The sequence below is a fragment of the Oncorhynchus mykiss genome, chromosome 9 (assembly GCF_057628025.1).
Source record: "Oncorhynchus mykiss isolate SJ-2025 chromosome 9, ASM5762802v1, whole genome shotgun sequence".
NCBI lineage: Eukaryota > Metazoa > Chordata > Actinopteri > Salmoniformes > Salmonidae > Oncorhynchus > Oncorhynchus mykiss.
Genome location: NC_143030.1, coordinates 2,089,649 through 2,102,098, shown reverse-complemented (window position 1 = coordinate 2,102,098; position 12,450 = coordinate 2,089,649). Strand labels below are relative to the sequence as shown.

The 12,450-nt window shown below is 36.0% G+C and overlaps 1 long non-coding RNA gene across 1 annotated transcript in view; it reads right to left on the bottom strand.

The window, feature by feature from the left end:
• LOC149980696 (uncharacterized) overlaps positions 1-12,391 on the bottom strand; it is a 32,311-nt gene extending 19,920 nt beyond the window's left edge. Inside the window, exon 1 of the long non-coding RNA XR_016482999.1 lies at positions 12,333-12,391. This is a non-coding gene — a long non-coding RNA (uncharacterized LOC149980696). The remainder of the gene's footprint in view (positions 1-12,332) is intronic.
• Positions 12,392-12,450: the final 59 nt, after the last annotated feature.

The window sequence follows — 12,450 nt, the reverse complement described above, 5'->3', positions numbered from 1 at the left end:
TATACAGTATTACAGTACCTGTGGTGTTATAGTGTTATACAGTATTACAGTACCTGTGGTGTTAGTGTTATACAGTATTACAGTACCTGTGGTGTTAGTGTTACACAGTATTACAGTACCTGTGGTGTTATAGTGTTATACAGTATTACAGTACCTGTGGTGTTATACAGTATTACAGTACCTGTGGTGTTGGAGTGTTATACAGTATTACAGTACCAGTGGTGTTACAGTGTTATACAGTATTACAGTACCTGTGGTGTTATAGTTTTATACAGTATTACAGTACCTGTGGTGGTATTGTGTTATACAGTATTACAGTACCTGTGGTGTTATAGTGTTATACAGTATTACAGTACCTGTGGTGGTATAGTGTTATACAGTATTACAGTACCTGTGGTGTTATACAGTATTACAGTACCTGTGGTGTTATAGTGTTATACAGTACTACAGTACATGTGGTGTTATAGTGTTATACAGTATTACAGTACCTGTGGTGTTATAGTGTTATACAGTATTACAGTACCTGTGGTGTTAGTGTTATACAGTATTACAGTACCTGTGGTGTTATAGTGTTTTACAGTATTACAGTACCTGTGGTGTTATAGTGTTATACAGTATTATAGTACCTGTGGTGTTATAGTGTTTTACAGTATTACAGTACCTGTAGTGTTATAGTGTTATACAGTACTTCAGTACATGTGGTGTTATAGTGTTATACAGTATTACAGTACCTGTGGTGTTATAGTATTATACAGTATTACAGTACCTGTGGTGTTAGTGTTATACAGTATTACAGTACCTGTGGTGTTATACAGTATTACAGTACCTGTGGTGTTATAGTGTTATACAGTATTACAGTACCTGTGGTGGTATAGTGTTATACAGTACCTGTGATGTTATAGTGTTATACAGTATTACAGTACCTGTGGTGTTATAGTGTTATACAGTATTACAGTACCTGTGGTGTTATAGTGTTATACAGTATTGCAGTACTGGTGGTGTTATAGTGTTATACAGTATTACAGTACCTGTGGTGTTATACAGTATTACAGTACCTGTGGTGTTGGTGTGTTATACAGTATTACAGTACCTGTGGTGTTATAGTGTTATACAGTATTACAGTACCTGTGGTGTTATAGTGTTATACAGTATTACAGGAGCTGTGGTGTTATAGTGTTATACAGTATTACAGTACCTGTGGTGTTATAGTGTTCAACAGTATTACAGGAGCTGTGGTGTTATAGTGTTATACAGTATTACAGTACCTGTGGTGTTATAGTGTTATACAGTACTACAGTACCTGTGGTGTTATAGTGTTATACAGTACTATAGTATCTGTGGTGTTATAGTGTTATACAGTACTACAGTACCTGTGGTGTTATAGTGTTATACAGTACTACAGTACCTGTGGTGTTATAGTGTTATACAGTACTACAGTACCTGTGGTGGTATAGTGTTATACAGTACTACAGTACCTGTGGTGGTATAGTGTTTTACAGTATTACAGTACCTGTGGTGTTAAAGTGTTACACAGTACTACAGTACCTGTGGTGTTATAGTGTTATAAAGTATTACAGTACCTGTGGTGTTATAGTGTTATACAGCATTACAGTACCTGTGGTGTTATAGTGTTATACAGTATTACAGTACCTGTGGTTTTATAGTGTTATACAGTATTACAGTACCTGTGGTGTTATAGTGTTATACAGTATTACAGTACCTGTGGTTTTATGGTGTTATACAGTATTACAGTACCTTTGGTGTTGTACAGTATTACAGTACCTGTGGTGTTATAGTGTTATACAGTATTACAGTACCTGTGGTGTTATAGTGGTATACAGTACTACAGTACCTGTGGTGTTATAGTGTTATACAGTACTACAGTATCTGTGGTGTTATAGTGTTATACAGTACTACAGTACCTGTGGTGTTATATTGTTATACAGTACTACAGTACCTGTGGTGTTATAGTGTTATACAGTACTACAGTACCTGTGGTGTTATAGTGTTATACAGTACTACAGTACCTGTGGTGTTATAGTGTTATACAGTACTACAGTACCTGTGGTGTTATAGTGTTGTACAGTACTACAGTACCTGTGGTGTTATAGTGTTATACAGTACTACAGTACCTGTGGTGTTATAGTGTTATACTGTACTACAGTCCCTGTGGTGGTATAGTGTTTTACAGTATTACAGTACCTGTGGTGTTATAGTGTTACACAGTACTACAGTACCTGTGGTGTTATAGTGTTATACAGTATTACAGTGACTGTGGTGTTATAGTGTTATACAGTATTACAGTACCTGTGGTTTTATAGTGTTATACAGTATTACAGTACCTGTGGTGTTATAGTGTTATACAGTACTACAGTACATGTGGTGTTATACAGTACTACAGTACCTGTGGTGTTATAGTGTTATACAGTACTACAGTACCTGTGGTGTTATAGTGTTATACAGTACTACAGTACCTGTCGTGTTATAGTGTTATACAGTACTACAGTACCTGTGGTGTTATAGTTTTATACAGTACTACAGTACCTGTGGTTGTATAGTTTTTTACAGTATTACAGTACCTGTGGTGTGATAGTGTTACACAGTACTACAGTACCTGTGGTGTTATAGTGTTATACAGTATTACAGTACCTGTGGTGTTATAGTGTTATACAGTATTACAGTACCTGTGGTGTTAGTGTTATACAGTATTACAGTACCTGTGGTGTTAGTGTTACACAGTATTACAGTACCTGTGGTGTTATAGTGTTATACAGTATTACAGTACCTGTGGTGTTATACAGTATTACAGTACCTGTGGTGTTGGAGTGTTATACAGTATTACAGTACCAGTGGTGTTACAGTGTTATACAGTATTACAGTACCTGTGGTGTTATAGTTTTATACAGTATTACAGTACCTGTGGTGGTATTGTGTTATACAGTATTACAGTACCTGTGGTGTTATAGTGTTATACAGTATTACAGTACCTGTGGTGGTATAGTGTTATACAGTATTACAGTACCTGTGGTGTTATACAGTATTACAGTACCTGTGGTGTTATAGTGTTATACAGTACTACAGTACATGTGGTGTTATAGTGTTATACAGTATTACAGTACCTGTGGTGTTATAGTGTTATACAGTATTACAGTACCTGTGGTGTTAGTGTTATACAGTATTACAGTACCTGTGGTGTTATAGTGTTTTACAGTATTACAGTACCTGTGGTGTTATAGTGTTATACAGTATTATAGTACCTGTGGTGTTATAGTGTTTTACAGTATTACAGTACCTGTAGTGTTATAGTGTTATACAGTACTTCAGTACATGTGGTGTTATAGTGTTATACAGTATTACAGTACCTGTGGTGTTATAGTATTATACAGTATTACAGTACCTGTGGTGTTAGTGTTATACAGTATTACAGTACCTGTGGTGTTATACAGTATTACAGTACCTGTGGTGTTATAGTGTTATACAGTATTACAGTACCTGTGGTGGTATAGTGTTATACAGTACCTGTGATGTTATAGTGTTATACAGTATTACAGTACCTGTGGTGTTATAGTGTTATACAGTATTACAGTACCTGTGGTGTTATAGTGTTATACAGTATTGCAGTACTGGTGGTGTTATAGTGTTATACAGTATTACAGTACCTGTGGTGTTATACAGTATTACAGTACCTGTGGTGTTGGTGTGTTATACAGTATTACAGTACCTGTGGTGTTATAGTGTTATACAGTATTACAGTACCTGTGGTGTTATAGTGTTATACAGTATTACAGGAGCTGTGGTGTTATAGTGTTATACAGTATTACAGTACCTGTGGTGTTATAGTGTTCAACAGTATTACAGGAGCTGTGGTGTTATAGTGTTATACAGTATTACAGTACCTGTGGTGTTATAGTGTTATACAGTACTACAGTACCTGTGGTGTTATAGTGTTATACAGTACTATAGTATCTGTGGTGTTATAGTGTTATACAGTACTACAGTACCTGTGGTGTTATAGTGTTATACAGTACTACAGTACCTGTGGTGTTATAGTGTTATACAGTACTACAGTACCTGTGGTGGTATAGTGTTATACAGTACTACAGTACCTGTGGTGGTATAGTGTTTTACAGTATTACAGTACCTGTGGTGTTAAAGTGTTACACAGTACTACAGTACCTGTGGTGTTATAGTGTTATAAAGTATTACAGTACCTGTGGTGTTATAGTGTTATACAGCATTACAGTACCTGTGGTGTTATAGTGTTATACAGTATTACAGTACCTGTGGTTTTATAGTGTTATACAGTATTACAGTACCTGTGGTGTTATAGTGTTATACAGTATTACAGTACCTGTGGTTTTATGGTGTTATACAGTATTACAGTACCTTTGGTGTTGTACAGTATTACAGTACCTGTGGTGTTATAGTGTTATACAGTATTACAGTACCTGTGGTGTTATAGTGGTATACAGTACTACAGTACCTGTGGTGTTATAGTGTTATACAGTACTACAGTATCTGTGGTGTTATAGTGTTATACAGTACTACAGTACCTGTGGTGTTATATTGTTATACAGTACTACAGTACCTGTGGTGTTATAGTGTTATACAGTACTACAGTACCTGTGGTGTTATAGTGTTATACAGTACTACAGTACCTGTGGTGTTATAGTGTTGTACAGTACTACAGTACCTGTGGTGTTATAGTGTTATACAGTACTACAGTACCTGTGGTGTTATAGTGTTATACTGTACTACAGTCCCTGTGGTGGTATAGTGTTTTACAGTATTACAGTACCTGTGGTGTTATAGTGTTACACAGTACTACAGTACCTGTGGTGTTATAGTGTTATACAGTATTACAGTGACTGTGGTGTTATAGTGTTATACAGTATTACAGTACCTGTGGTGTTATAGTGTTATACAGTATTACAGTACCTGTGATGTTATACAGTATTACAGTACCTGTGGTGTTATAGTGTTCAACAGTATTACAGGAGCTGTGGTGTTATAGTGTTATACAGTATTACAGTACCTGTGGTGTTATAGTGTTATACAGTATTATAGTACATGTGGTGTTATAGTGTTATACAGTATTGCAGTACCTGTGGTGTTATAGTGTTATACAGTATTATAGTACCTGTGGTTTTATAGTGTTCAACAGTATTACAGGAGCTGTGGTGTTATAGTGTTATACAGTATTACAGTACCTGTGGTGTTAGTGTTATACAGTATTACAGTACCTGTGGTGTTAGTGTTACACAGTATTACAGTACCTGTGGTGTTATAGTGTTATACAGTATTACAGTACCTGTGGTGTTATACAGTATTACAGTACCTGTGGTGTTGGAGTGTTATACAGTATTACAGTACCAGTGGTGTTACAGTGTTATACAGTATTACAGTACCTGTGGTGTTATAGTTTTATACAGTATTACAGTACCTGTGGTGGTATTGTGTTATACAGTATTACAGTACCTGTGGTGTTATAGTGTTATACAGTATTACAGTACCTGTGGTGGTATAGTGTTATACAGTATTACAGTACCTGTGGTGTTATACAGTATTACAGTACCTGTGGTGTTATAGTGTTATACAGTACTACAGTACATGTGGTGTTATAGTGTTATACAGTATTACAGTACCTGTGGTGTTATAGTGTTATACAGTATTACAGTACCTGTGGTGTTAGTGTTATACAGTATTACAGTACCTGTGGTGTTATAGTGTTTTACAGTATTACAGTACCTGTGGTGTTATAGTGTTATACAGTATTATAGTACCTGTGGTGTTATAGTGTTTTACAGTATTACAGTACCTGTAGTGTTATAGTGTTATACAGTACTTCAGTACATGTGGTGTTATAGTGTTATACAGTATTACAGTACCTGTGGTGTTATAGTATTATACAGTATTACAGTACCTGTGGTGTTAGTGTTATACAGTATTACAGTACCTGTGGTGTTATACAGTATTACAGTACCTGTGGTGTTATAGTGTTATACAGTATTACAGTACCTGTGGTGGTATAGTGTTATACAGTACCTGTGATGTTATAGTGTTATACAGTATTACAGTACCTGTGGTGTTATAGTGTTATACAGTATTACAGTACCTGTGGTGTTATAGTGTTATACAGTATTGCAGTACTGGTGGTGTTATAGTGTTATACAGTATTACAGTACCTGTGGTGTTATACAGTATTACAGTACCTGTGGTGTTGGTGTGTTATACAGTATTACAGTACCTGTGGTGTTATAGTGTTATACAGTATTACAGTACCTGTGGTGTTATAGTGTTATACAGTATTACAGGAGCTGTGGTGTTATAGTGTTATACAGTATTACAGTACCTGTGGTGTTATAGTGTTCAACAGTATTACAGGAGCTGTGGTGTTATAGTGTTATACAGTATTACAGTACCTGTGGTGTTATAGTGTTATACAGTACTACAGTACCTGTGGTGTTATAGTGTTATACAGTACTATAGTATCTGTGGTGTTATAGTGTTATACAGTACTACAGTACCTGTGGTGTTATAGTGTTATACAGTACTACAGTACCTGTGGTGTTATAGTGTTATACAGTACTACAGTACCTGTGGTGGTATAGTGTTATACAGTACTACAGTACCTGTGGTGGTATAGTGTTTTACAGTATTACAGTACCTGTGGTGTTAAAGTGTTACACAGTACTACAGTACCTGTGGTGTTATAGTGTTATAAAGTATTACAGTACCTGTGGTGTTATAGTGTTATACAGCATTACAGTACCTGTGGTGTTATAGTGTTATACAGTATTACAGTACCTGTGGTTTTATAGTGTTATACAGTATTACAGTACCTGTGGTGTTATAGTGTTATACAGTATTACAGTACCTGTGGTTTTATGGTGTTATACAGTATTACAGTACCTTTGGTGTTGTACAGTATTACAGTACCTGTGGTGTTATAGTGTTATACAGTATTACAGTACCTGTGGTGTTATAGTGGTATACAGTACTACAGTACCTGTGGTGTTATAGTGTTATACAGTACTACAGTATCTGTGGTGTTATAGTGTTATACAGTACTACAGTACCTGTGGTGTTATATTGTTATACAGTACTACAGTACCTGTGGTGTTATAGTGTTATACAGTACTACAGTACCTGTGGTGTTATAGTGTTATACAGTACTACAGTACCTGTGGTGTTATAGTGTTATACAGTACTACAGTACCTGTGGTGTTATAGTGTTGTACAGTACTACAGTACCTGTGGTGTTATAGTGTTATACAGTACTACAGTACCTGTGGTGTTATAGTGTTATACTGTACTACAGTCCCTGTGGTGGTATAGTGTTTTACAGTATTACAGTACCTGTGGTGTTATAGTGTTACACAGTACTACAGTACCTGTGGTGTTATAGTGTTATACAGTATTACAGTGACTGTGGTGTTATAGTGTTATACAGTATTACAGTACCTGTGGTGTTATAGTGTTATACAGTATTACAGTACCTGTGATGTTATACAGTATTACAGTACCTGTGGTGTTATAGTGTTCAACAGTATTACAGGAGCTGTGGTGTTATAGTGTTATACAGTATTACAGTACCTGTGGTGTTATAGTGTTATACAGTATTATAGTACATGTGGTGTTATAGTGTTATACAGTATTGCAGTACCTGTGGTGTTATAGTGTTATACAGTATTATAGTACCTGTGGTTTTATAGTGTTATACAGTATTACAGTACCTGTGGTTTTATAGTGTTATACAGTATTACAGTGCCTGTGGTGTTATACAGTATTACAGTACCTGTGGTGTTATAGTGTTATACAGTATTACAGTACCTGTGGTGTTATAGTGGTATACAGTACTACAGTACCTGTGGTGTTATAGTGTTATACAGTACTACAGTACCTGTGGTGTTATAGTGTTATACAGTACTACAGTACCTGTGGCATTATAGTGTTATACAGTACTACAGTACCTGTGGTGTTATAGTGTTATACAGTACTACAGTACCTGTGGTGGTATAGTTTTTTACAGTATTACAGTTCCTGTGGTGTGATAGTGTTACACAGTACTACAGTACCTGTGGTGTTATAGTGTTCAACAGTATTACAGGAGCTGTGGTGTTATAGTGTTATACAGTATTACAGTACCTGTGGTGTTATAGTGTTATACAGTACTACAGTACCTGTGGTGATATAGTGTTATACAGTACTATAGTATCTGTGGTGTTATAGTGTTATACAGTACTACAGTACCTGTGGTGTTATACAGTACTACAGTACCTGTGGTGTTATACTGTACTACAGTACATGTGGTGTTATAGTGTTATACAGTACTACAGTACCTGTGGTGTTATAGTGTTATACAGTACTACAGTACCTGTGGTGGTATAGTGTTATACAGTACTACAGTACCTGTGGTGGTATAGTGTTTTACAGTATTACAGTACCTGTGGTGTTATAGTGTTACACAGTACTACAGTACCTGTGGTGTTATAGTGTTATACAGTATTACAGTACCTGTGGTGTTATAGTGTTATACAGTATTACAGTACCTGTGGTGTTATAGTGTTATACAGTATTATAGTACATGTGGTGTTATAGTGTTATACAGTATTGCAGTACCTGTGGTGTTATAGTGTTATACAGTATTATAGTACCTGTGGTTTTATAGTGTTATACAGTATTACAGTACCTGTGGTTTTATAGTGTTATACAGTATTACAGTGCCTGTGGTGTTATACAGTATTATAGTACCTGTGGTGTTATAGTGTTATACAGTATTACAGTACCTGTGGTGTTATAGTGGTATACAGTACTACAGTACCTGTGGTGTTATAGTGTTATACAGTACTACAGTACCTGTGGTGTTATAGTGTTATACAGTACTACAGTACCTGTGGCGTTATAGTGTTATACAGTACTACAGTACCTGTGGTGTTATAGTGTTATACAGTACTACAGTACCTGTGGTGGTATAGTTTTTTACAGTATTACAGTTCCTGTGGTGTGATAGTGTTACACAGTACTACAGTACCTGTGGTGTTATAGTGTTCAACAGTATTACAGGAGCTGTGGTGTTATAGTGTTATACAGTATTACAGTACCTGTGGTGTTATAGTGTTATACAGTACTACAGTACCTGTGGTGATATAGTGTTATACAGTACTATAGTATCTGTGGTGTTATAGTGTTATACAGTACTACAGTACCTGTGGTGTTATACAGTACTACAGTACCTGTGGTGTTATAGTGTTATACTGTACTACAGTACATGTGGTGTTATAGTGTTATACAGTACTACAGTACCTGTGGTGTTATAGTGTTATACAGTACTACAGTACCTGTGGTGGTATAGTGTTATACAGTACTACAGTACCTGTGGTGGTATAGTGTTTTACAGTATTACAGTACCTGTGGTGTTATAGTGTTACACAGTACTACAGTACCTGTGGTGTTATAGTGTTATACAGTATTACAGTACCTGTGGTGTTATAGTGTTATACAGTATTACAGTACCTGTGGTGTTATAGTGTTATACAGTATTACAGTACCTGTGGTGTTATAGTGTTATACAGTATTACAGTACCTGTGGTTTTATGGTGTTATACAGTATTACAGTACCTTTGGTGTTGTACAGTATTACAGTACCTGTGGTGTTATAGTGTTATACAGTATTACAGTACCTGTGGTGTTATAGTGGTATACATGTTATAGTGTTATACAGTACTACAGTACCTGTGGTGTTATAGTGTTATACAGTACTACAGTACCTGTGGTGTTATACAGTATTACAGTACCTGTGGTGTTATAGTGTTATACAGTATTACAGTACCTGTGGTGTTATAGTGTTATACAGTATTACAGTACCTGTGGTGTTATAGTGTTATACAGTATTACAGTACCTGTGGTGTTATAGTGTTATACAGTATTACAGTACCTGTGGTGTTATAGTGTTATACAGTACTACAGTACCTGTGGTGTTATAGTGTTATACAGTACTACAGTACCTGTGGTGTTATAGTGTTATACAGTACTACAGTACCTGTGGTGTTATAGTGTTATACAGTACTACAGTACCTGTGGTGTTAGTGTTATACAGTATTACAGTACCTGTGGTGTTATACAGTATTACAGTATCTGTGGTGTTATAGTGTTATACAGTACTACAGTACCTGTGATGGTATAGTGTTATACAGTATTACAGTACCTGTGGTGTTAGTGTTATACAGTATTACAGTACCTGTGGTGTTATAGTGTTATACAGTATTACAGTACCTGTGGTGTTATAGTGTTATACAGTATTACAGTACCTGTGGTGTTATAGTGTTATACAGTATTACAGTACCTGTGGTGTTATAGTGTTATACAGTATGACAGTACCTGTGGTGTTATAGTGTTATACATTAATACAGTACCTGTGGTGTTATAGTGTTACACAGCACTACAGTACCTGTGGTGGTATAGTGTTATACAATATTACAGTACCTGTGGTGTTATAGTGTTATACAGTATTACAGTACCTGTGGTTTTATACAGTATTACAGTACCTGTGGTGTTATAGTGTTATACAGTATTACAGTACCTGTGGTGTTAGAGTGTTATACAGTACTACAGTACCTGTGGTGGTATAGTGTTATACAGTACTATAGTATCTGTGGTGTTATAGTGTTATACAGTACTACAGTACCTGTGGTGTTATACAGTACTACAGTACCTGTGGTGTTATAGTGTTATACTGTACTACAGTACATGTGGTGTTATAGTGTTATACAGTACTACAGTACCTGTGGTGTTATAGTGTTATACAGTACTACAGTACCTGTGGTGGTATAGTGTTATACAGTACTACAGTACCTGTGGTGGTATAGTGTTTTACAGTATTACAGTACCTGTGGTGTTATAGTGTTACACAGTACTACAGTACCTGTGGTGTTATAGTGTTATACAGTATTACAGTACCTGTGGTGTTATAGTGTTATACAGTATTACAGTACCTGTGGTGTTATAGTGTTATACAGTATTACAGTACCTGTGGTGTTATAGTGTTATACAGTATTACAGTACCTGTGGTGTTATAGTGTTATACAGTATTACAGTACCTGTGGTTTTATGGTGTTATACAGTATTACAGTACCTTTGGTGTTGTACAGTATTACAGTACCTGTGGTGTTATAGTGTTATACAGTATTACAGTACCTGTGGTGTTATAGTGGTATACATGTTATAGTGTTATACAGTACTACAGTACCTGTGGTGTTATAGTGTTATACAGTACTACAGTACCTGTGGTGTTATACAGTATTACAGTACCTGTGGTGTTATAGTGTTATACAGTATTACAGTACCTGTGGTGTTATAGTGTTATACAGTATTACAGTACCTGTGGTGTTATAGTGTTATACAGTATTACAGTACCTGTGGTGTTATAGTGTTATACAGTATTACAGTACCTGTGGTGTTATAGTGTTATACAGTACTACAGTACCTGTGGTGTTATAGTGTTATACAGTACTACAGTACCTGTGGTGTTATAGTGTTATACAGTACTACAGTACCTGTGGTGTTATAGTGTTATACAGTACTACAGTACCTGTGGTGTTAGTGTTATACAGTATTACAGTACCTGTGGTGTTATACAGTATTACAGTATCTGTGGTGTTATAGTGTTATACAGTACTACAGTACCTGTGATGGTATAGTGTTATACAGTATTACAGTACCTGTGGTGTTAGTGTTATACAGTATTACAGTACCTGTGGTGTTATAGTGTTATACAGTATTACAGTACCTGTGGTGTTATAGTGTTATACAGTATTACAGTACCTGTGGTGTTATAGTGTTATACAGTATTACAGTACCTGTGGTGTTATAGTGTTATACAGTATGACAGTACCTGTGGTGTTATAGTGTTATACATTAATACAGTACCTGTGGTGTTATAGTGTTACACAGCACTACAGTACCTGTGGTGGTATAGTGTTATACAATATTACAGTACCTGTGGTGTTATAGTGTTATACAGTATTACAGTACCTGTGGTTTTATACAGTATTACAGTACCTGTGGTGTTATAGTGTTATACAGTATTACAGTACCTGTGGTGTTAGAGTGTTATACAGTATTACAGTACCTGTGGTGTTATAGTGTTATACAGTACTACAGTACCTGTGGTGTTGTAGTGTTATACAGTACTAGAGTACATGTGGTGTTATAGTGTTATACAGTACTACAGTACCTGTGGTGTTATAGTGTTATACAGTACCTGTGGTGTTATAGTGTTATACAGTATTACAGTACCTGTGGTGTTATAGTGTTATACAGTACTACAGTACCTGTGGTGTTGGAGGTCTTCACTGCAGAGTATACTGGATCAGCTCCTGGAGACTTCTCTGGAGGAGACGAGACAACGGATTGAAGACATAAAGACAGTGTGTGTGTGTGTGTGTGTGT